At 45.0% G+C, this 20,346-nt stretch overlaps 46 non-coding genes across 46 annotated transcripts; all 46 read right to left on the bottom strand.

Annotated features, from left to right (window-relative positions):
• Window positions 1–417: 417 nt before the first annotated feature.
• TRNAV-CAC (transfer RNA valine (anticodon CAC)) lies at window positions 418–490 on the bottom strand. Its single transcript has one exon. It is a non-coding gene; the product is annotated as a tRNA-Val (tRNA).
• Window positions 491–631: 141 nt separating this feature from the next.
• On the bottom strand, window positions 632–704 carry TRNAV-AAC (transfer RNA valine (anticodon AAC)). Its single transcript has one exon. It is a non-coding gene; the product is annotated as a tRNA-Val (tRNA).
• A 1,062-nt stretch (window positions 705–1,766) lies between these two features.
• TRNAV-CAC (transfer RNA valine (anticodon CAC)) lies at window positions 1,767–1,839 on the bottom strand. The gene has a single exon. It is a non-coding gene; the product is annotated as a tRNA-Val (tRNA).
• Window positions 1,840–1,980: 141 nt separating this feature from the next.
• Window positions 1,981–2,053, bottom strand: TRNAV-AAC (transfer RNA valine (anticodon AAC)). The gene has a single exon. It is a non-coding gene; the product is annotated as a tRNA-Val (tRNA).
• A 311-nt stretch (window positions 2,054–2,364) lies between these two features.
• On the bottom strand, window positions 2,365–2,437 carry TRNAV-UAC (transfer RNA valine (anticodon UAC)). Its single transcript has one exon. It is a non-coding gene; the product is annotated as a tRNA-Val (tRNA).
• A 141-nt stretch (window positions 2,438–2,578) lies between these two features.
• On the bottom strand, window positions 2,579–2,651 carry TRNAV-AAC (transfer RNA valine (anticodon AAC)). Its single transcript has one exon. It is a non-coding gene; the product is annotated as a tRNA-Val (tRNA).
• A 311-nt stretch (window positions 2,652–2,962) lies between these two features.
• On the bottom strand, window positions 2,963–3,035 carry TRNAV-UAC (transfer RNA valine (anticodon UAC)). Its single transcript has one exon. It is a non-coding gene; the product is annotated as a tRNA-Val (tRNA).
• Window positions 3,036–3,713: 678 nt separating this feature from the next.
• TRNAV-CAC (transfer RNA valine (anticodon CAC)) lies at window positions 3,714–3,786 on the bottom strand. The gene has a single exon. It is a non-coding gene; the product is annotated as a tRNA-Val (tRNA).
• A 141-nt stretch (window positions 3,787–3,927) lies between these two features.
• On the bottom strand, window positions 3,928–4,000 carry TRNAV-AAC (transfer RNA valine (anticodon AAC)). The gene has a single exon. It is a non-coding gene; the product is annotated as a tRNA-Val (tRNA).
• A 311-nt stretch (window positions 4,001–4,311) lies between these two features.
• Window positions 4,312–4,384, bottom strand: TRNAV-UAC (transfer RNA valine (anticodon UAC)). Its single transcript has one exon. It is a non-coding gene; the product is annotated as a tRNA-Val (tRNA).
• A 679-nt stretch (window positions 4,385–5,063) lies between these two features.
• On the bottom strand, window positions 5,064–5,136 carry TRNAV-CAC (transfer RNA valine (anticodon CAC)). Its single transcript has one exon. It is a non-coding gene; the product is annotated as a tRNA-Val (tRNA).
• Window positions 5,137–5,277: 141 nt separating this feature from the next.
• Window positions 5,278–5,350, bottom strand: TRNAV-AAC (transfer RNA valine (anticodon AAC)). Its single transcript has one exon. It is a non-coding gene; the product is annotated as a tRNA-Val (tRNA).
• Window positions 5,351–5,661: 311 nt separating this feature from the next.
• Window positions 5,662–5,734, bottom strand: TRNAV-UAC (transfer RNA valine (anticodon UAC)). The gene has a single exon. It is a non-coding gene; the product is annotated as a tRNA-Val (tRNA).
• Window positions 5,735–6,412: 678 nt separating this feature from the next.
• Window positions 6,413–6,485, bottom strand: TRNAV-CAC (transfer RNA valine (anticodon CAC)). Its single transcript has one exon. It is a non-coding gene; the product is annotated as a tRNA-Val (tRNA).
• Window positions 6,486–6,626: 141 nt separating this feature from the next.
• On the bottom strand, window positions 6,627–6,699 carry TRNAV-AAC (transfer RNA valine (anticodon AAC)). Its single transcript has one exon. It is a non-coding gene; the product is annotated as a tRNA-Val (tRNA).
• Window positions 6,700–7,010: 311 nt separating this feature from the next.
• TRNAV-UAC (transfer RNA valine (anticodon UAC)) lies at window positions 7,011–7,083 on the bottom strand. The gene has a single exon. It is a non-coding gene; the product is annotated as a tRNA-Val (tRNA).
• A 678-nt stretch (window positions 7,084–7,761) lies between these two features.
• On the bottom strand, window positions 7,762–7,834 carry TRNAV-CAC (transfer RNA valine (anticodon CAC)). Its single transcript has one exon. It is a non-coding gene; the product is annotated as a tRNA-Val (tRNA).
• Window positions 7,835–7,975: 141 nt separating this feature from the next.
• TRNAV-AAC (transfer RNA valine (anticodon AAC)) lies at window positions 7,976–8,048 on the bottom strand. The gene has a single exon. It is a non-coding gene; the product is annotated as a tRNA-Val (tRNA).
• Window positions 8,049–8,359: 311 nt separating this feature from the next.
• On the bottom strand, window positions 8,360–8,432 carry TRNAV-UAC (transfer RNA valine (anticodon UAC)). Its single transcript has one exon. It is a non-coding gene; the product is annotated as a tRNA-Val (tRNA).
• Window positions 8,433–9,110: 678 nt separating this feature from the next.
• Window positions 9,111–9,183, bottom strand: TRNAV-CAC (transfer RNA valine (anticodon CAC)). The gene has a single exon. It is a non-coding gene; the product is annotated as a tRNA-Val (tRNA).
• A 141-nt stretch (window positions 9,184–9,324) lies between these two features.
• On the bottom strand, window positions 9,325–9,397 carry TRNAV-AAC (transfer RNA valine (anticodon AAC)). Its single transcript has one exon. It is a non-coding gene; the product is annotated as a tRNA-Val (tRNA).
• A 311-nt stretch (window positions 9,398–9,708) lies between these two features.
• On the bottom strand, window positions 9,709–9,781 carry TRNAV-UAC (transfer RNA valine (anticodon UAC)). Its single transcript has one exon. It is a non-coding gene; the product is annotated as a tRNA-Val (tRNA).
• Window positions 9,782–10,460: 679 nt separating this feature from the next.
• On the bottom strand, window positions 10,461–10,533 carry TRNAV-CAC (transfer RNA valine (anticodon CAC)). The gene has a single exon. It is a non-coding gene; the product is annotated as a tRNA-Val (tRNA).
• Window positions 10,534–10,674: 141 nt separating this feature from the next.
• TRNAV-AAC (transfer RNA valine (anticodon AAC)) lies at window positions 10,675–10,747 on the bottom strand. Its single transcript has one exon. It is a non-coding gene; the product is annotated as a tRNA-Val (tRNA).
• A 311-nt stretch (window positions 10,748–11,058) lies between these two features.
• Window positions 11,059–11,131, bottom strand: TRNAV-UAC (transfer RNA valine (anticodon UAC)). Its single transcript has one exon. It is a non-coding gene; the product is annotated as a tRNA-Val (tRNA).
• A 141-nt stretch (window positions 11,132–11,272) lies between these two features.
• TRNAF-AAA (transfer RNA phenylalanine (anticodon AAA)) lies at window positions 11,273–11,345 on the bottom strand. The gene has a single exon. It is a non-coding gene; the product is annotated as a tRNA-Phe (tRNA).
• A 311-nt stretch (window positions 11,346–11,656) lies between these two features.
• Window positions 11,657–11,729, bottom strand: TRNAV-UAC (transfer RNA valine (anticodon UAC)). Its single transcript has one exon. It is a non-coding gene; the product is annotated as a tRNA-Val (tRNA).
• Window positions 11,730–12,407: 678 nt separating this feature from the next.
• On the bottom strand, window positions 12,408–12,480 carry TRNAV-CAC (transfer RNA valine (anticodon CAC)). Its single transcript has one exon. It is a non-coding gene; the product is annotated as a tRNA-Val (tRNA).
• A 141-nt stretch (window positions 12,481–12,621) lies between these two features.
• TRNAV-AAC (transfer RNA valine (anticodon AAC)) lies at window positions 12,622–12,694 on the bottom strand. The gene has a single exon. It is a non-coding gene; the product is annotated as a tRNA-Val (tRNA).
• A 311-nt stretch (window positions 12,695–13,005) lies between these two features.
• TRNAV-UAC (transfer RNA valine (anticodon UAC)) lies at window positions 13,006–13,078 on the bottom strand. Its single transcript has one exon. It is a non-coding gene; the product is annotated as a tRNA-Val (tRNA).
• A 679-nt stretch (window positions 13,079–13,757) lies between these two features.
• TRNAV-CAC (transfer RNA valine (anticodon CAC)) lies at window positions 13,758–13,830 on the bottom strand. Its single transcript has one exon. It is a non-coding gene; the product is annotated as a tRNA-Val (tRNA).
• A 141-nt stretch (window positions 13,831–13,971) lies between these two features.
• Window positions 13,972–14,044, bottom strand: TRNAV-AAC (transfer RNA valine (anticodon AAC)). The gene has a single exon. It is a non-coding gene; the product is annotated as a tRNA-Val (tRNA).
• Window positions 14,045–14,355: 311 nt separating this feature from the next.
• TRNAV-UAC (transfer RNA valine (anticodon UAC)) lies at window positions 14,356–14,428 on the bottom strand. Its single transcript has one exon. It is a non-coding gene; the product is annotated as a tRNA-Val (tRNA).
• A 141-nt stretch (window positions 14,429–14,569) lies between these two features.
• TRNAF-AAA (transfer RNA phenylalanine (anticodon AAA)) lies at window positions 14,570–14,642 on the bottom strand. The gene has a single exon. It is a non-coding gene; the product is annotated as a tRNA-Phe (tRNA).
• Window positions 14,643–14,953: 311 nt separating this feature from the next.
• TRNAV-UAC (transfer RNA valine (anticodon UAC)) lies at window positions 14,954–15,026 on the bottom strand. Its single transcript has one exon. It is a non-coding gene; the product is annotated as a tRNA-Val (tRNA).
• Window positions 15,027–15,704: 678 nt separating this feature from the next.
• TRNAV-CAC (transfer RNA valine (anticodon CAC)) lies at window positions 15,705–15,777 on the bottom strand. The gene has a single exon. It is a non-coding gene; the product is annotated as a tRNA-Val (tRNA).
• A 141-nt stretch (window positions 15,778–15,918) lies between these two features.
• TRNAV-AAC (transfer RNA valine (anticodon AAC)) lies at window positions 15,919–15,991 on the bottom strand. Its single transcript has one exon. It is a non-coding gene; the product is annotated as a tRNA-Val (tRNA).
• Window positions 15,992–16,302: 311 nt separating this feature from the next.
• On the bottom strand, window positions 16,303–16,375 carry TRNAV-UAC (transfer RNA valine (anticodon UAC)). The gene has a single exon. It is a non-coding gene; the product is annotated as a tRNA-Val (tRNA).
• A 678-nt stretch (window positions 16,376–17,053) lies between these two features.
• TRNAV-CAC (transfer RNA valine (anticodon CAC)) lies at window positions 17,054–17,126 on the bottom strand. Its single transcript has one exon. It is a non-coding gene; the product is annotated as a tRNA-Val (tRNA).
• Window positions 17,127–17,267: 141 nt separating this feature from the next.
• Window positions 17,268–17,340, bottom strand: TRNAV-AAC (transfer RNA valine (anticodon AAC)). Its single transcript has one exon. It is a non-coding gene; the product is annotated as a tRNA-Val (tRNA).
• Window positions 17,341–17,651: 311 nt separating this feature from the next.
• TRNAV-UAC (transfer RNA valine (anticodon UAC)) lies at window positions 17,652–17,724 on the bottom strand. Its single transcript has one exon. It is a non-coding gene; the product is annotated as a tRNA-Val (tRNA).
• A 678-nt stretch (window positions 17,725–18,402) lies between these two features.
• Window positions 18,403–18,475, bottom strand: TRNAV-CAC (transfer RNA valine (anticodon CAC)). The gene has a single exon. It is a non-coding gene; the product is annotated as a tRNA-Val (tRNA).
• Window positions 18,476–18,616: 141 nt separating this feature from the next.
• TRNAV-AAC (transfer RNA valine (anticodon AAC)) lies at window positions 18,617–18,689 on the bottom strand. The gene has a single exon. It is a non-coding gene; the product is annotated as a tRNA-Val (tRNA).
• A 311-nt stretch (window positions 18,690–19,000) lies between these two features.
• On the bottom strand, window positions 19,001–19,073 carry TRNAV-UAC (transfer RNA valine (anticodon UAC)). The gene has a single exon. It is a non-coding gene; the product is annotated as a tRNA-Val (tRNA).
• A 678-nt stretch (window positions 19,074–19,751) lies between these two features.
• Window positions 19,752–19,824, bottom strand: TRNAV-CAC (transfer RNA valine (anticodon CAC)). Its single transcript has one exon. It is a non-coding gene; the product is annotated as a tRNA-Val (tRNA).
• A 141-nt stretch (window positions 19,825–19,965) lies between these two features.
• On the bottom strand, window positions 19,966–20,038 carry TRNAV-AAC (transfer RNA valine (anticodon AAC)). Its single transcript has one exon. It is a non-coding gene; the product is annotated as a tRNA-Val (tRNA).
• Between the last annotated feature and the right edge of the window lie 308 nt (window positions 20,039–20,346).

Below are 20,346 nucleotides of genomic sequence, written 5' to 3'. Positions count from 1 at the left end.
AGTCTTAACTACTGGGAAAGCCTGAACTTTGCAGATGATGCGACGGCAACCAAAGTGGCAGTACTTGGAGAAGGGCTGGATAGGAAGAAGACAAGGGAGGTTGGAGTCAAAGGCAAATTCCAGGCAATATAAACTTACAAAGCAGGTGGTAGGACAGTTCTACTTCTAGATAGTGCAGTATCTAGGGAGAAGAAAAAGAGACAAAGCTTGGTGTTTTGCAAGTTGAGTTTTAGATCTCTCTTAGATGGATATGCATGTAGGGATGGCTAAGAGGCAGTCTGAAAGAGGCTATTAGCAGTTGCCTGAGAAAGTGAGTGAAGAAAAGACACTGGCCAGTCACATTGATGGCCAGCTTGCAAGCGTATGGAGCAAGGGAAGGAGGAGTGCTTTGGATGGCAAAAAGTTAAAGGTAGACACTGTTTCTGCCCGGTTTCGAACCGGGGACCTTTCGCGTGTGAGGCGAACGTGATAACCACTACACTACAGAAACCAGACACTTTTTGCTTGTCCTGGAGCCCCGAAAGAGGAAAAGTAGAGCTTTTCATGAATATGATTAAGCCAGACAGGTAAAGACTCATGCATGCGTAAGTGGAGCCTGCGTGAAAAGGAAAGAAGACCAGAGAAAAAGCCATGTTTCTGCCCAGTTTCGAACTGGGGACCTTTCGCATGTTAGGCGAACGTGATAACCACTACACTACAGAAACCACCTACACTTCTCAGAGTGTACCCACAAGTGGCTCATTTTACCCAAGCAAAGCTTGTTTTAACCACGTGCAGCTCATTTTAACCACACGCAGCTCATTTTAATCACACGCAACAACTAGGATCCACATCTGTCCTGATCAAGCTAACACGCTACTTTGGACTAACTCCAGCTCTTTTGCTTGGAGACAACTGGATCAAGAGGAGTAGGCAGACTAATGTGAGTTTTGTCAAGGTGCAGCTAGCATTGGAGGCCAAAAATCTTCTTTAGAAAGGAGGGGAATAGACCACTTTATGGAACAAAAAGCATCGCTGTTTCTGCCCAGTTTCGAGCTGGGGACCTTTTGCGAGTAAAGCAAACGGGATAACCACTACACTACAGAAACCTCCGGTGGAAACTGATTGCAATTTTGCTACCAAGAAGAAAGCAGTGCTCGCATAGGAACATAGACAACTGGCATATTGGGAACTAATACTCAAAAGAACCTTCCACATGAGAAAGGGAGCAATAAAGTAGCTATGAGAGGTAACAACATCTAAAATGTTGGGCTTAGGTCAATAGAGTATGCTTGAGTAAAAAAAAAGGCATTCGGGAATAGAAAGGTGGGGAGGGGAAAGACAACCATGGCATGCAGCAAAATATCATAAGTCTTAACTACTGGGAAAGCCTGAACTTTGCAGATGATGCGACGGCAACCAAAGTGGCAGTACTTGGAGAAGGGCTGGATAGGAAGAAGACAAGGGAGGTTGGAGTCAAAGGCAAATTCCAGGCAATATAAACTTACAAAGCAGGTGGTAGGACAGTTCTACTTCTAGATAGTGCAGTATCTAGGGAGAAGGAAAAGAGACAAAGCTTGGTGTTTTGCAAGTTGAGTTTTAGATCTCTCTTAGATGGATATGCATGTAGGGATGGCTAAGAGGCAGTCTGAAAGAGGCTATTAGCAGTTGCCTGAGAAAGTGAGTGAAGAAAAGACACTGGCCAGTCACATTGAGGGCCAGCTTGCAAGCGTATGGAGCAAGGGAAGGAGGAGTGCTTTGGATGGCAAAAAGTTAAAGGTAGACACTGTTTCTGCCCGGTTTCAAACCGGGGACCTTTTGCATGTGAGGCAAACGTGATAACCACTACACTACAGAAACCAGACACTTTTTGCTTGTCCTGGAGCCCCGAAAGAGGAAAAGTAGAGCTTTTCATGAATATGATTAAGCCAGACAGGTAAAGACTCATGCATGCGTAAGTGGAGCCTGCGTGAAAAGGAAAGAAGACCAGAGAAAAAGCCATGTTTCTGCCCAGTTTCGAACTGGGGACCTTTCGCGTGTTAGGCGAACGTGATAACCACTACACTACAGAAACCACCTACACTTCTCAGGGTGTACCCACAAGTTGCTCATTTTACCCAAGCAAAGCTTGTTTTAACCACGTGCAGCTCATTTTAACCACACGCAGCTCATTTTAACCACACGCAACAACTAGGATCCACATCTGTCCTGATCAAGCTAACACGCTACTTTGGACTAACTCCAGCTCTTTTGCTTGGAGACAACTGGATCAAGAGGAGTAGGCAGACTAATGTGAGTTTTGTCAAGGTGCAGCTAGCATTGGAGGCCAAAAATCTTCTTTAGAAAGGAGGGGAATAGACCACTTTATGGAACAAAAAGCATAGCTGTTTCTGCCCAGTTTCGAGCTGGGGACCTTTTGCGTGTAAAGCAAACGTGATAACCACTACACTACAGAAACCAGACACTTCTTGCTTGTCCTGGAGCCCCGAAAGAGGAAAAGTAGAGCTTTTCATGAATATGATTAAGCCAGACAGGTAAAGACTCATGCATGCGTAAGTGGAGCCTGCGTGAAAAGGAAAGAAGACCAGAGAAAAAGCCATGTTTCTGCCCAGTTTCGAACTGGGGACTTTTTGCGTGTTAGGCGAATGTGATAACCACTACACTACAGAAACCACCTACACTTCTCAGGGTGTACCCACAAGCGGCTCATTTTACCCAAGCAAAGCTTGTTTTAACCACGTGCAGCTCATTTTAACCACACGCAGCTCATTTTAATCACACGCAACAACTAGGATCCACATCTGTCCTGATCAAGCTAACACGCTACTTTGGACTAACTCCAGCTCTTTTGCTTGGAGACAACTGGATCAAGAGGAGTAGGCAGACTAATGTGAGTTTTGTCAAGGTGCAGCTAGCATTGGAGGCCAAAAATCTTCTTTAGAAAGGAGGGGAATAGACCACTTTATGGAACAAAAAGCATCGCTGTTTCTGCCCAGTTTCGAGCTGGGGACCTTTTGCGTGTAAAGCAAACGTGATAACCACTACACTACAGAAACCTCCGGTGGAAACTGATTGCAATTTTGCTACCAAGAAGAAAGCAGTGCTCGCATAGGAACATAGACAACTGGCATATTGGGAACTAATACTCAAAAGAACCTTCCACATGAGAAAGGGAGCAATAAAGTAGCTATGAGAGGTAACAACATCTAAAATGTTGGGCTTAGGTCAATAGAGTATGCTTGAGTAAAAAAAAAGGCATTCGGGAATAGAAAGGTGGGGAGGGGAAAGACAACCATGGCATGCAGCAAAATATCATAAGTCTTAACTACTGGGAAAGCCTGAACTTTGCAGATGATGCGACGGCAACCAAAGTGGCAGTACTTGGAGAAGGGCTGGATAGGAAGAAGACAAGGGAGGTTGGAGTCAAAGGCAAATTCCAGGCAATATAAACTTACAAAGCAGGTGGTAGGACAGTTCTACTTCTAGATAGTGCAGTATCTAGGGAGAAGGAAAAGAGACAAAGCTTGGTGTTTTGCAAGTTGAGTTTTAGATCTCTCTTAGATGGATATGCATGTAGGGATGGCTAAGAGGCAGTCTGAAAGAGGCTATTAGCAGTTGCCTGAGAAAGTGAGTGAAGAAAAGACACTGGCCAGTCACATTGATGGCCAGCTTGCAAGCGTATGGAGCAAGGGAAGGAGGAGTGCTTTGGATGGCAAAAAGTTAAAGGTAGACACTGTTTCTGCCTGGTTTCGAACCGGGGACCTTTCGCGTGTGAGGTGAACGTGATAACCACTACACTACAGAAACCAGACACTTCTTGCGTGTCCTGGAGCCCCGAAAGAGGAAAAGTAGAGCTTTTCATGAATATGATTAAGCCAGACAGGTAAAGACTAATGCATGCGTAAGTGGAGCCTGCGTGAAAAGGAAAGAAGACCAGAGAAAAAGCCATGTTTCTGCCCAGTTTCGAACTGGGGACCTTTCGCGTGTTAGGCAAACGTGATAACCACTACACTACAGAAACCACCTACACTTCTCAGGGTGTACCCACAAGCGGCTCATTTTACCCAAGCAAAGCTTGTTTTAACCACGTGCAGCTCATTTTAACCACACGCAGCTCATTTTAACCACACGCAACAACTAGGATCCACATCTGTCCTGATCAAGCTAACACGCTACTTTGGACTAACTCCAGCTCTTTTGCTTGGAGACAACTGGATCAAGAGGAGTAGGCAGACTAATGTGAGTTTTGTCAAGGTGCAGCTAGCATTGGAGGCCAAAAATCTTCTTTAGAAAGGAGGGGAATAGACCACTTTATGGAACAAAAAGCATCGCTGTTTCTGCCCAGTTTCGAGCTGGGGACCTTTTGCGTGTAAAGCAAACGTGATAACCACTACACTACAGAAACCTCCGGTGGAAACTGATTGCAATTTTGCTACCAAGAAGAAAGCAGTGCTCGCATAGGAACATAGACAACTGGCATATTGGGAACTAATACTCAAAAGAACCTTCCACATGAGAAAGGGAGCAATAAAGTAGCTATGAGAGGTAACAACATCTAAAATGTTGGGCTTAGGTCAATAGAGTATGCTTGAGTAAAAAAAAAAGGCATTCGGGAATAGAAAGGTGGGGAGGGGAAAGACAACCATGGCATGCAGCAAAATATCTTAAGTCTTAACTACTGGGAAAGCCTGAACTTTGCAGATGATGCGACGGCAACCAAAGTGGCAGTACTTGGAGAAGGGCTGGATAGGAAGAAGACAAGGGAGGTTGGAGTCAAAGGCAAATTCCAGGCAATATAAACTTACAAAGCAGGTGGTAGGACAGTTCTACTTCTAGATAGTGCAGTATCTAGGGAGAAGGAAAAGAGACAAAGCTTGGTGTTTTGCAAGTTGAGTTTTAGATCTCTCTTAGATGGATATGCATGTAGGGATGGCTAAGAGGCAGTCTGAAAGAGGCTATTAGCAGTTGCCTGAGAAAGTGAGTGAAGAAAAGACACTGGCCAGTCACATTGATGGCCAGCTTGCAAGCGTATGGAGCAAGGGAAGGAGGAGTGCTTTGGATGGCAAAAAGTTAAAGGTAGACACTGTTTCTGCCCGGTTTCGAACCGGGGACCTTTCGCGTGTGAGGCGAACGTGATAACCACTACACTACAGAAACCAGACACTTCTTGCTTGTCCTGGAGCCCCGAAAGAGGAAAAGTAGAGCTTTTCATGAATATGATTAAGCCAGACAGGTAAAGACTCATGCATGCGTAAGTGGAGCCTGCGTGAAAAGGAAAGAAGACCAGAGAAAAAGCCATGTTTCTGCCCAGTTTCGAACTGGGGACCTTTTGCGTGTTAGGCGAACGTGATAACCACTACACTACAGAAACAACCTACACTTCTCAGGGTGTACCCACAAGCGGCTCATTTTACCCAAGCAAAGCTTGTTTTAACCACGTGCAGCTCATTTTAACCACACGCAGCTCATTTTAATCACACGCAACAACTAGGATCCACATCTGTCCTGATCAAGCTAACACGCTACTTTGGACTAACTCCAGCTCTTTTGCTTGGAGACAACTGGATCAAGAGGAGTAGGCAGACTAATGTGAGTTTTGTCAAGGTGCAGCTAGCATTGGAGGCCAAAAATCTTCTTTAGAAAGGAAGGGAATAGACCACTTTATGGAACAAAAAGCATCGCTGTTTCTGCCCAGTTTCGAGCTGGGGACCTTTTGCGTGTAAAGCAAACGTGATAACCACTACACTACAGAAACCTCCGGTGGAAACTGATTGCAATTTTGCTACCAAGAAGAAAGCAGTGCTCGCATAGGAACATAGACAACTGGCATATTGGGAACTAATACTCAAAAGAACCTTCCACATGAGAAAGGGAGCAATAAAGTAGCTATGAGAGGTAACAACATCTAAAATGTTGGGCTTAGGTCAATAGAGTATGCTTGAGTAAAAAAAAAGGCATTCGGGAATAGAAAGGTGGGGAGGGGAAAGACAACCATGGCATGCAGCAAAATATCATAAGTCTTAACTACTGGGAAAGCCTGAACTTTGCAGATGATGCGACGGCAACCAAAGTGGCAGTACTTGGAGAAGGGCTGGATAGGAAGAAGACAAGGGAGGTTGGAGTCAAAGGCAAATTCCAGGCAATATAAACTTACAAAGCAGGTGGTAGGACAGTTCTACTTCTAGATAGTGCAGTATCTAGGGAGAAGGAAAAGAGACAAAGCTTGGTGTTTTGCAAGTTGAGTTTTAGATCTCTCTTAGATGGATATGCATGTAGGGATGGCTAAGAGGCAGTCTGAAAGAGGCTATTAGCAGTTGCCTGAGAAAGTGAGTGAAGAAAAGACACTGGCCAGTCACATTAATGGCCAGCTTGCAAGCGTATGGAGCAAGGGAAGGAGGAGTGCTTTGGATGGCAAAAAGTTAAAGGTAGACACTGTTTCTGCCTGGTTTCGAACCGGGGACCTTTCGCGTGTGAGGTGAACGTGATAACCACTACACTACAGAAACCAGACACTTCTTGCGTGTCCTGGAGCCCCGAAAGAGGAAAAGTAGAGCTTTTCATGAATATGATTAAGCCAGACAGGTAAAGACTAATGCATGCGTAAGTGGAGCCTGCGTGAAAAGGAAAGAAGACCAGAGAAAAAGCCATGTTTCTGCCCAGTTTCGAACTGGGGACCTTTCGCGTGTTAGGCAAACGTGATAACCACTACACTACAGAAACCACCTACACTTCTCAGGGTGTACCCACAAGCGGCTCATTTTACCCAAGCAAAGCTTGTTTTAACCACGTGCAGCTCATTTTAACCACACGCAGCTCATTTTAACCACACGCAACAACTAGGATCCACATCTGTCCTGATCAAGCTAACACGCTACTTTGGACTAACTCCAGCTCTTTTGCTTGGAGACAACTGGATCAAGAGGAGTAGGCAGACTAATGTGAGTTTTGTCAAGGTGCAGCTAGCATTGGAGGCCAAAAATCTTCTTTAGAAAGGAGGGGAATAGACCACTTTATGGAACAAAAAGCATCGCTGTTTCTGCCCAGTTTCGAGCTGGGGACCTTTTGCGTGTAAAGCAAACGTGATAACCACTACACTACAGAAACCTCCGGTGGAAACTGATTGCAATTTTGCTACCAAGAAGAAAGCAGTGCTCGCATAGGAACATAGACAACTGGCATATTGGGAACTAATACTCAAAAGAACCTTCCACATGAGAAAGGGAGCAATAAAGTAGCTATGAGAGGTAACAACATCTAAAATGTTGGGCTTAGGTCAATAGAGTATGCTTGAGTAAAAAAAAAGGCATTCGGGAATAGAAAGGTGGGGAGGGGAAAGACAACCATGGCATGCAGCAAAATATCATAAGTCTTAACTACTGGGAAAGCCTGAACTTTGCAGATGATGCGACGGCAACCAAAGTGGCAGTACTTGGAGAAGGGCTGGATAGGAAGAAGACAAGGGAGGTTGGAGTCAAAGGCAAATTCCAGGCAATATAAACTTACAAAGCAGGTGGTAGGACAGTTCTACTTCTAGATAGTGCAGTATCTAGGGAGAAGGAAAAGAGACAAAGCTTGGTGTTTTGCAAGTTGAGTTTTAGATCTCTCTTAGATGGATATGCATGTAGGGATGGCTAAGAGGCAGTCTGAAAGAGGCTATTAGCAGTTGCCTGAGAAAGTGAGTGAAGAAAAGACACTGGCCAGTCACATTAATGGCCAGCTTGCAAGCGTATGGAGCAAGGGAAGGAGGAGTGCTTTGGATGGCAAAAAGTTAAAGGTAGACACTGTTTCTGCCTGGTTTCGAACCGGGGACCTTTCGCGTGTGAGGTGAACGTGATAACCACTACACTACAGAAACCAGACACTTCTTGCGTGTCCTGGAGCCCCGAAAGAGGAAAAGTAGAGCTTTTCATGAATATGATTAAGCCAGACAGGTAAAGACTAATGCATGCGTAAGTGGAGCCTGCGTGAAAAGGAAAGAAGACCAGAGAAAAAGCCATGTTTCTGCCCAGTTTCGAACTGGGGACCTTTCGCGTGTTAGGCAAACGTGATAACCACTACACTACAGAAACCACCTACACTTCTCAGGGTGTACCCACAAGCGGCTCATTTTACCCAAGCAAAGCTTGTTTTAACCACGTGCAGCTCATTTTAACCACACGCAGCTCATTTTAACCACACGCAACAACTAGGATCCACATCTGTCCTGATCAAGCTAACACGCTACTTTGGACTAACTCCAGCTCTTTTGCTTGGAGACAACTGGATCAAGAGGAGTAGGCAGACTAATGTGAGTTTTGTCAAGGTGCAGCTAGCATTGGAGGCCAAAAATCTTCTTTAGAAAGGAGGGGAATAGACCACTTTATGGAACAAAAAGCATCGCTGTTTCTGCCCAGTTTCGAGCTGGGGACCTTTTGCGTGTAAAGCAAACGTGATAACCACTACACTACAGAAACCTCCGGTGGAAACTGATTGCAATTTTGCTACCAAGAAGAAAGCAGTGCTCGCATAGGAACATAGACAACTGGCATATTGGGAACTAATACTCAAAAGAACCTTCCACATGAGAAAGGGAGCAATAAAGTAGCTATGAGAGGTAACAACATCTAAAATGTTGGGCTTAGGTCAATAGAGTATGCTTGAGTAAAAAAAAAGGCATTCGGGAATAGAAAGGTGGGGAGGGGAAAGACAACCATGGCATGCAGCAAAATATCATAAGTCTTAACTACTGGGAAAGCCTGAACTTTGCAGATGATGCGACGGCAACCAAAGTGGCAGTACTTGGAGAAGGGCTGGATAGGAAGAAGACAAGGGAGGTTGGAGTCAAAGGCAAATTCCAGGCAATATAAACTTACAAAGCAGGTGGTAGGACAGTTCTACTTCTAGATAGTGCAGTATCTAGGGAGAAGGAAAAGAGACAAAGCTTGGTGTTTTGCAAGTTGAGTTTTAGATCTCTCTTAGATGGATATGCATGTAGGGATGGCTAAGAGGCAGTCTGAAAGAGGCTATTAGCAGTTGCCTGAGAAAGTGAGTGAAGAAAAGACACTGGCCAGTCACATTGATGGCCAGCTTGCAAGCGTATGGAGCAAGGGAAGGAGGAGTGCTTTGGATGGCAAAAAGTTAAAGGTAGACACTGTTTCTGCCTGGTTTCGAACCGGGGACCTTTCGCATGTGAGGTGAACGTGATAACCACTACACTACAGAAACCAGACACTTCTTGCGTGTCCTGGAGCCCCGAAAGAGGAAAAGTAGAGCTTTTCATGAATATGATTAAGCCAGACAGGTAAAGACTCATGCATGCGTAAGTGGAGCCTGCGTGAAAAGGAAAGAAGACCAGAGAAAAAGCCATGTTTCTGCCCAGTTTCGAACTGGGGACCTTTCGCGTGTTAGGCAAACGTGATAACCACTACACTACAGAAACCACCTACACTTCTCAGGGTGTACCCACAAGCGGCTCATTTTACCCAAGCAAAGCTTGTTTTAACCACGTGCAGCTCATTTTAACCACATGCAGCTCATTTTAACCACACGCAACAACTAGGATCCACATCTGTCCTGATCAAGCTAACACGCTACTTTGGACTAACTCCAGCTCTTTTGCTTGGAGACAACTGGATCAAGAGGAGTAGGCAGACTAATGTGAGTTTTGTCAAGGTGCAGCTAGCATTGGAGGCCAAAAATCTTCTTTAGAAAGGAGGGGAATAGACCACTTTATGGAACAAAAAGCATCGCTGTTTCTGCCCAGTTTCGAGCTGGGGACCTTTTGCGTGTAAAGCAAACGTGATAACCACTACACTACAGAAACCTCCGGTGGAAACTGATTGCAATTTTGCTACCAAGAAGAAAGCAGTGCTCGCATAGGAACATAGACAACTGGCATATTGGGAACTAATACTCAAAAGAACCTTCCACATGAGAAAGGGAGCAATAAAGTAGCTATGAGAGGTAACAACATCTAAAATGTTGGGCTTAGGTCAATAGAGTATGCTTGAGTAAAAAAAAAAGGCATTCGGGAATAGAAAGGTGGGGAGGGGAAAGACAACCATGGCATGCAGCAAAATATCATAAGTCTTAACTACTGGGAAAGCCTGAACTTTGCAGATGATGCGACGGCAACCAAAGTGGCAGTACTTGGAGAAGGGCTGGATAGGAAGAAGACAAGGGAGGTTGGAGTCAAAGGCAAATTCCAGGCAATATAAACTTACAAAGCAGGTGGTAGGACAGTTCTACTTCTAGATAGTGCAGTATCTAGGGAGAAGGAAAAGAGACAAAGCTTGGTGTTTTGCAAGTTGAGTTTTAGATCTCTCTTAGATGGATATGCATGTAGGGATGGCTAAGAGGCAGTCTGAAAGAGGCTATTAGCAGTTGCCTGAGAAAGTGAGTGAAGAAAAGACACTGGCCAGTCACATTGAGGGCCAGCTTGCAAGCGTATGGAGCAAGGGAAGGAGGAGTGCTTTGGATGGCAAAAAGTTAAAGGTAGACACTGTTTCTGCCCGGTTTCAAACCGGGGACCTTTCGCGTGTGAGGCAAACGTGATAACCACTACACTACAGAAACCAGACACTTTTTGCTTGTCCTGGAGCCCCGAAAGAGGAAAAGTAGAGCTTTTCATGAATATGATTAAGCCAGACAGGTAAAGACTCATGCATGCGTAAGTGGAGCCTGCGTGAAAAGGAAAGAAGACCAGAGAAAAAGCCATGTTTCTGCCCAGTTTCGAACTGGGGACCTTTCGCGTGTTAGGCGAACGTGATAACCACTACACTACAGAAACCACCTACACTTCTCAGGGTGTACCCACAAGTGGCTCATTTTACCCAATCAAAGCTTGTTTTAACCACGTGCAGCTCATTTTAACCACACGCAGCTCATTTTAACCACACGCAACAACTAGGATCCACATCTGTCCTGATCAAGCTAACACGCTACTTTGGACTAACTCCAGCTCTTTTGCTTGGAGACAACTGGATCAAGAGGAGTAGGCAGACTAATGTGAGTTTTGTCAAGGTGCAGCTAGCATTGGAGGCCAAAAATCTTCTTTAGAAAGGAGGGGAATAGACCACTTTATGGAACAAAAAGCATCGCTGTTTCTGCCCAGTTTCGAGCTGGGGACCTTTTGCGTGTAAAGCAAACGTGATAACCACTACACTACAGAAACCAGACACTTCTTGCTTGTCCTGGAGCCCCGAAAGAGGAAAAGTAGAGCTTTTCATGAATATGATTAAGCCAGACAGGTAAAGACTCATGCATGCGTAAGTGGAGCCTGCGTGAAAAGGAAAGAAGACCAGAGAAAAAGCCATGTTTCTGCCCAGTTTCGAACTGGGGACCTTTCGCGTTTTAAGCGAACGTGATAACCACTACACTACAGAAACAACCTACACTTCTCAGGGTGTACCCACAAGCGGCTCATTTTACCCAAGCAAAGCTTGTTTTAACTACGTGCAGCTCATTTTAACCACACGCAACTCATTTTAACCACACGCAACAACTAGGATCCACATCTGTCCTGATCAAGCTAACACGCTACTTTGGACTAACTCCAGCTCTTTTGCTTGGAGACAACTGGATCAAGAGGAGTAGGCAGACTAATGTGAGTTTTGTCAAGGTGCAGCTAGCATTGGAGGCCAAAAATCTTCTTTAGAAAGGAGGGGAATAGACCACTTTATGGAACAAAAAGCATCGCTGTTTCTGCCCAGTTTCGAGCTGGGGACCTTTTGCGAGTAAAGCAAACGTGATAACCACTACACTACAGAAACCTCCGGTGGAAACTGATTGCAATTTTGCTACCAAGAAGAAAGCAGTGCTCGCATAGGAACATAGACAACTGGCATATTGGGAACTAATACTCAAAAGAACCTTCCACATGAGAAAGGGAGCAATAAAGTAGCTATGAGAGGTAACAACATCTAAAATGTTGGGCTTAGGTCAATAGAGTATGCTTGAGTAAAAAAAAAGGCATTCGGGAATAGAAAGGTGGGGAGGGGAAAGACAACCATGGCATGCAGCAAAATATCATAAGTCTTAACTACTGGGAAAGCCTGAACTTTGCAGATGATGCGACGGCAACCAAAGTGGCAGTACTTGGAGAAGGGCTGGATAGGAAGAAGACAAGGGAGGTTGGAGTCAAAGGCAAATTCCAGGCAATATAAACTTACAAAGCAGGTGGTAGGACAGTTCTACTTCTAGATAGTGCAGTATCTAGGGAGAAGGAAAAGAGACAAAGCTTGGTGTTTTGCAAGTTGAGTTTTAGATCTCTCTTAGATGGATATGCATGTAGGGATGGCTAAGAGGCAGTCTGAAAGAGGCTATTAGCAGTTGCCTGAGAAAGTGAGTGAAGAAAAGACACTGGCCAGTCACATTGAGGGCCAGCTTGCAAGCGTATGGAGCAAGGGAAGGAGGAGTGCTTTGGATGGCAAAAAGTTAAAGGTAGACACTGTTTCTGCCTGGTTTCGAACCGGGGACCTTTCGCATGTGAGGTGAACGTGATAACCACTACACTACAGAAACCAGACACTTCTTGCGTGTCCTGGAGCCCCGAAAGAGGAAAAGTAGAGCTTTTCATGAATATGATTAAGCCAGACAGGTAAAGACTCATGCATGCGTAAGTGGAGCCTGCGTGAAAAGGAAAGAAGACCAGAGAAAAAGCCATGTTTCTGCCCAGTTTCGAACTGGGGACCTTTCGCGTGTTAGGCAAACGTGATAACCACTACACTACAGAAACCACCTACACTTCTCAGGGTGTACCCACAAGCGGCTCATTTTACCCAAGCAAAGCTTGTTTTAACCACGTGCAGCTCATTTTAACCACATGCAGCTCATTTTAACCACACGCAACAACTAGGATCCACATCTGTCCTGATCAAGCTAACACGCTACTTTGGACTAACTCCAGCTCTTTTGCTTGGAGACAACTGGATCAAGAGGAGTAGGCAGACTAATGTGAGTTTTGTCAAGGTGCAGCTAGCATTGGAGGCCAAAAATCTTCTTTAGAAAGGAGGGGAATAGACCACTTTATGGAACAAAAAGCATCGCTGTTTCTGCCCAGTTTCGAGCTGGGGACCTTTTGCGTGTAAAGCAAACGTGATAACCACTACACTACAGAAACCTCCGGTGGAAACTGATTGCAATTTTGCTACCAAGAAGAAAGCAGTGCTCGCATAGGAACATAGACAACTGGCATATTGGGAACTAATACTCAAAAGAACCTTCCACATGAGAAAGGGAGCAATAAAGTAGCTATGAGAGGTAACAACATCTAAAATGTTGGGCTTAGGTCAATAGAGTATGCTTGAGTAAAAAAAAAAGGCATTCGGGAATAGAAAGGTGGGGAGGGGAAAGACAACCATGGCATGCAGCAAAATATCATAAGTCTTAACTACTGGGAAAGCCTGAACTTTGCAGATGATGCGACGGCAACCAAAGTGGCAGTACTTGGAGAAGGGCTGGATAGGAAGAAGACAAGGGAGGTTGGAGTCAAAGGCAAATTCCAGGCAATATAAACTTACAAAGCAGGTGGTAGGACAGTTCTACTTCTAGATAGTGCAGTATCTAGGGAGAAGGAAAAGAGACAAAGCTTGGTGTTTTGCAAGTTGAGTTTTAGATCTCTCTTAGATGGATATGCATGTAGGGATGGCTAAGAGGCAGTCTGAAAGAGGCTATTAGCAGTTGCCTGAGAAAGTGAGTGAAGAAAAGACACTGGCCAGTCACATTGAGGGCCAGCTTGCAAGCGTATGGAGCAAGGGAAGGAGGAGTGCTTTGGATGGCAAAAAGTTAAAGGTAGACACTGTTTCTGCCCGGTTTCAAACCGGGGACCTTTCGCGTGTGAGGCAAACGTGATAACCACTACACTACAGAAACCAGACACTTTTTGCTTGTCCTGGAGCCCCGAAAGAGGAAAAGTAGAGCTTTTCATGAATATGATTAAGCCAGACAGGTAAAGACTCATGCATGCGTAAGTGGAGCCTGCGTGAAAAGGAAAGAAGACCAGAGAAAAAGCCATGTTTCTGCCCAGTTTCGAACTGGGGACCTTTCGCGTGTTAGGCGAACGTGATAACCACTACACTACAGAAACCACCTACACTTCTCAGGGTGTACCCACAAGTGGCTCATTTTACCCAATCAAAGCTTGTTTTAACCACGTGCAGCTCATTTTAACCACACGCAGCTCATTTTAACCACACGCAACAACTAGGATCCACATCTGTCCTGATCAAGCTAACACGCTACTTTGGACTAACTCCAGCTCTTTTGCTTGGAGACAACTGGATCAAGAGGAGTAGGCAGACTAATGTGAGTTTTGTCAAGGTGCAGCTAGCATTGGAGGCCAAAAATCTTCTTTAGAAAGGAGGGGAATAGACCACTTTATGGAACAAAAAGCATCGCTGTTTCTGCCCAGTTTCGAGCTGGGGACCTTTTGCGTGTAAAGCAAACGTGATAACCACTACACTACAGAAACCAGACACTTCTTGCTTGTCCTGGAGCCCCGAAAGAGGAAAAGTAGAGCTTTTCATGAATATGATTAAGCCAGACAGGTAAAGACTCATGCATGCGTAAGTGGAGCCTGCGTGAAAAGGAAAGAAGACCAGAGAAAAAGCCATGTTTCTGCCCAGTTTCGAACTGGGGACCTTTCGCGTTTTAAGCGAACGTGATAACCACTACACTACAGAAACAACCTACACTTCTCAGGGTGTACCCACAAGCGGCTCATTTTACCCAAGCAAAGCTTGTTTTAACTACGTGCAGCTCATTTTAACCACACGCAACTCATTTTAACCACACGCAACAACTAGGATCCACATCTGTCCTGATCAAGCTAACACGCTACTTTGGACTAACTCCAGCTCTTTTGCTTGGAGACAACTGGATCAAGAGGAGTAGGCAGACTAATGTGAGTTTTGTCAAGGTGCAGCTAGCATTGGAGGCCAAAAATCTTCTTTAGAAAGGAGGGGAATAGACCACTTTATGGAACAAAAAGCATCGCTGTTTCTGCCCAGTTTCGAGCTGGGGACCTTTTGCGAGTAAAGCAAACGTGATAACCACTACACTACAGAAACCTCCGGTGGAAACTGATTGCAATTTTGCTACCAAGAAGAAAGCAGTGCTCGCATAGGAACATAGACAACTGGCATATTGGGAACTAATACTCAAAAGAACCTTCCACATGAGAAAGGGAGCAATAAAGTAGCTATGAGAGGTAACAACATCTAAAATGTTGGGCTTAGGTCAATAGAGTATGCTTGAGTAAAAAAAAAGGCATTCGGGAATAGAAAGGTGGGGAGGGGAAAGACAACCATGGCATGCAGCAAAATATCATAAGTCTTAACTACTGGGAAAGCCTGAACTTTGCAGATGATGCGACGGCAACCAAAGTGGCAGTACTTGGAGAAGGGCTGGATAGGAAGAAGACAAGGGAGGTTGGAGTCAAAGGCAAATTCCAGGCAATATAAACTTACAAAGCAGGTGGTAGGACAGTTCTACTTCTAGATAGTGCAGTATCTAGGGAGAAGGAAAAGAGACAAAGCTTGGTGTTTTGCAAGTTGAGTTTTAGATCTCTCTTAGATGGATATGCATGTAGGGATGGCTAAGAGGCAGTCTGAAAGAGGCTATTAGCAGTTGCCTGAGAAAGTGAGTGAAGAAAAGACACTAGCCAGTCACATTGATGGCCAGCTTGCAAGCGTATGGAGCAAGGGAAGGAGGAGTGCTTTGGATGGCAAAAAGTTAAAGGTAGACACTGTTTCTGCCCGGTTTCGAACCAGGGACCTTTCGCGTGTGAGGCGAACGTGATAACCACTACACTACAGAAACCAGACACTTCTTGCGTGTCCTGGAGCCCCGAAAGAGGAAAAATAGAGCTTTTCATGAATATGATTAAGCCAGACAGGTAAAGACTCATGCATGCGTAAGTGGAGCCTGCGTGAAAAGGAAAGAAGACCAGAGAAAAAGCCATGTTTCTGCCCAGTTTCGAACTGGGGACCTTTCGCGTGTTAGGCAAACGTGATAACCACTACACTACAGAAACCACCTACACTTCCCAGGGTGTACCCACAAGCGGCTCATTTTACCCAAGCAAAGCTTGTTTTAACCACGTGCAGCTCATTTTAACCACACGCAGCTCATTTTAACCACACGCAACAACTAGGATCCACATCTGTCCTGATCAAGCTAACACGCTACTTTGGACTAACTCCAGCTCTTTTGCTTGGAGACAACTGGATCAAGAGGAGTAGGCAGACTAATGTGAGTTTTGTCAAGGTGCAGCTAGCATTGGAGGCCAAAAATCTTCTTTAGAAAGGAGGGGAATAGACCACTTTATGGAACAAAAAGCATCGCTGTTTCTGCCCAGTTTCGAGCTGGGGACCTTTTGCGTGTAAAGCAAACGTGATAACCACTACACTACAGAAACCTCCGGTGGAAACTGATTGCAATTTTGCTACCAAGAAGAAAGCAGTGCTCGCATAGGAACATAGACAACTGGCATATTGGGAACTAATACTCAAAAGAACCTTCCACATGAGAAAGGGAGCAATAAAGTAGCTATGAGAGGTAGCAACATCTAAAATGTTGGGCTTAGGTCAATAGAGTATGCTTGAGTAAAAAAAAAGGCATTCGGGAATAGAAAGGTGGGGAGGGGAAAGACAACCATGGCATGCAGCAAAATATCATAAGTCTTAACTACTGGGAAAGCCTGAACTTTGCAGATGATGCGACGGCAACCAAAGTGGCAGTACTTGGAGAAGGGCTGGATAGGAAGAAGACAAGGGAGGTTGGAGTCAAAGGCAAATTCCAGGCAATATAAACTTACAAAGCAGGTGGTAGGACAGTTCTACTTCTAGATAGTGCAGTATCTAGGGAGAAGGAAAAGAGACAAAGCTTGGTGTTTTGCAAGTTGAGTTTTAGATCTCTCTTAGATGGATATGCATGTAGGGATGGCTAAGAGGCAGTCTGAAAGAGGCTATTAGCAGTTGCCTGAGAAAGTGAGTGAAGAAAAGACACTGGCCAGTCACATTGAGGGCCAGCTTGCAAGCGTATGGAGCAAGGGAAGGAGGAGTGCTTTGGATGGCAAAAAGTTAAAGGTAGACACTGTTTCTGCCCGGTTTCAAACCGGGGACCTTTTGCATGTGAGGCAAACGTGATAACCACTACACTACAGAAACCAGACACTTTTTGCTTGTCCTGGAGCCCCGAAAGAGGAAAAGTAGAGCTTTTCATGAATATGATTAAGCCAGACAGGTAAAGACTCATGCATGCGTAAGTGGAGCCTGCGTGAAAAGGAAAGAAGACCAGAGAAAAAGCCATGTTTCTGCCCAGTTTCGAACTGGGGACCTTTCGCGTGTTAGGCGAACGTGATAACCACTACACTACAGAAACCACCTACACTTCTCAGGGTGTACCCACAAGTGGCTCATTTTACCCAAGCAAAGCTTGTTTTAACCACGTGCAGCTCATTTTAACCACACGCAGCTCATTTTAACCACACGCAACAACTAGGATCCACATCTGTCCTGATCAAGCTAACACGCTACTTTGGACTAACTCCAGCTCTTTTGCTTGGAGACAACTGGATCAAGAGGAGTAGGCAGACTAATGTGAGTTTTGTCAAGGTGCAGCTAGCATTGGAGGCCAAAAATCTTCTTTAGAAAGGAGGGGAATAGACCACTCTATGGAACAAAAAGCATAGCTGTTTCTGCCCAGTTTCGAGCTGGGGACCTTTTGCGAGTAAAGCAAACGTGATAACCACTACACTACAGAAACCTCCGGTGGAAACTGATTGCAATTTTGCTACCAAGAAGAAAGCAGTGCTCGCATAGGAACATAGACAACTGGCATATTGGGAACTAATACTCAAAAGAACCTTCCACATGAGAAAGGGAGCAATAAAGTAGCTATGAGAGGTAACAACATCTAAAATGTTGGGCTTAGGTCAATAGAGTATGCTTGAGTAAAAAAAAAGGCATTCGGGAATAGAAAGGTGGGGAGGGGAAAGACAACCATGGCATGCAGCAAAATATCATAAGTCTTAACTACTGGGAAAGCCTGAACTTTGCAGATGATGCGACGGCAACCAAAGTGGCAGTACTTGGAGAAGGGCTGGATAGGAAGAAGACAAGGGAGGTTGGAGTCAAAGGCAAATTCCAGGCAATATAAACTTACAAAGCAGGTGGTAGGACAGTTCTACTTCTAGATAGTGCAGTATCTAGGGAGAAGAAAAAGAGACAAAGCTTGGTGTTTTGCAAGTTGAGTTTTAGATCTCTCTTAGATGGATATGCATGTAGGGATGGCTAAGAGGCAGTCTGAAAGAGGCTATTAGCAGTTACCTGAGAAAGTGAGTGAAGAAAAGACACTGGCCAGTCACATTGATGGCCAGCTTGCAAGCGTATGGAGCAAGGGAAGGAGGAGTGCTTTGGATGGCAAAAAGTTAAAGGTAGACACTGTTTCTGCCCGGTTTCGAACCGGGGACCTTTCGCGTGTGAGGCGAACGTGATAACCACTACACTACAGAAACCAGACACTTCTTGCTTGTCCTGGAGCCCCGAAAGAGGAAAAGTAGAGCTTTTCATGAATATAATTAAGCCAGACAGGTAAAGACTCATGCATGCGTAAGTGGAGCCTGCGTGAAAAGGAAAGAAGACCAGAGAAAAAGCCATGTTTCTGCCCAGTTTCGAACTGGGGACCTTTCGCGTGTTAGACGAATGTGATAACCACTACACTACAGAAACCACCTACACTTCTCAGGGTGTACCCACAAGCGGCTCATTTTACCCAAGCAAAGCTTGTTTTAACCACGTGCAGCTCATTTTAACCACACGCAGCTCATTTTAACCACACGCAACAACTAGGATCCACATCTGTCCTGATCAAGCTAACACGCTACTTTGGACTAACTCCAGCTCTTTTGCTTGGAGACAACTGGATCAAGAGGAGTAGGCAGACTAATGTGAGTTTTGTCAAGGTGCGGCTAGCATTGGAGGCCAAAAATCTTCTTTAGAAAGGAGGGGAATAGTCCACTTTATGGAACAAAAAGCATCGCTGTTTCTGCCCAGTTCCGAGCTGGGGACCTTTTGCGTGTAAAGCAAACGTGATAACCACTACACTACAGAAACCTCCGGTGGAAACTGATTGCAATTTTGCTACCAAGAAGAAAGCAGTGCTCGCATAGGAACATAGACAACTGGCATATTGGGAACTAATACTCAAAAGAACCTTCCACATGAGAAAGGGAGCAATAAAGTAGCTATGAGAGGTAACAACATCTAAAATGTTGGGCTTAGGTCAATAGAGTATGCTTGAGTAAAAAAAAAGGCATTCGGGAATAGAAAGGTGGGGAGGGGAAAGACAACCATGGCATGCAGCAAAATATCATAAGTCTTAACTACTGGGAAAGCCTGAACTTTGCAGATGATGCGACGGCAACCAAAGTGGCAGTACTTGGAGAAGGGCTGGATAGGAAGAAGACAAGGGAGGTTGGAGTCAAAGGCAAATTCCAGGCAATATAAACTTACAAAGCAGGTGGTAGGACAGTTCTACTTCTAGATAGTGCAGTATCTAGGGAGAAGGAAAAGAGACAAAGCTTGGTGTTTTGCAAGTTGAGTTTTAGATCTCTCTTAGATGGATATGCATGTAGGGATGGCTAAGAGGCAGTCTGAAAGAGGCTATTAGCAGTTGCCTGAGAAAGTGAGTGAAGAAAAGACACTGGCCAGTCACATTGAGGGCCAGCTTGCAAGCGTATGGAGCAAGGGAAGGAGGAGTGCTTTGGATGGCAAAAAGTTAAAGGTAGACACTGTTTCTGCCCGGTTTCAAACCGGGGACCTTTTGCATGTGAGGCAAACGTGATAACCACTACACTACAGAAACCAGACACTTTTTGCTTGTCCTGGAGCCCCGAAAGAGGAAAAGTAGAGCTTTTCATGAATATGATTAAGCCAGACAGGTAAAGACTCATGCATGCGTAAGTGGAGCCTGCGTGAAAAGGAAAGAAGACCAGAGAAAAAGCCATGTTTCTGCCCAGTTTCGAACTGGGGACCTTTCGCGTGTTAGGCGAACGTGATAACCACTACACTACAGAAACCACCTACACTTCTCAGGGTGTACCCACAAGTTGCTCATTTTACCCAAGCAAAGCTTGTTTTAACCACGTGCAGCTCATTTTAACCACACGCAGCTCATTTTAACCACACGCAACAACTAGGATCCACATCTGTCCTGATCAAGCTAACACGCTACTTTGGACTAACTCCAGCTCTTTTGCTTGGAGACAACTGGATCAAGAGGAGTAGGCAGACTAATGTGAGTTTTGTCAAGGTGCAGCTAGCATTGGAGGCCAAAAATCTTCTTTAGAAAGGAGGGGAATAGACCACTTTATGGAACAAAAAGCAT

The sequence above is a fragment of the Hyperolius riggenbachi genome, chromosome 4 (assembly GCF_040937935.1).
Source record: "Hyperolius riggenbachi isolate aHypRig1 chromosome 4, aHypRig1.pri, whole genome shotgun sequence".
Classification (NCBI taxonomy): domain Eukaryota; kingdom Metazoa; phylum Chordata; class Amphibia; order Anura; family Hyperoliidae; genus Hyperolius; species Hyperolius riggenbachi.
This window is presented reverse-complemented; position numbering and strand designations above follow the sequence as displayed.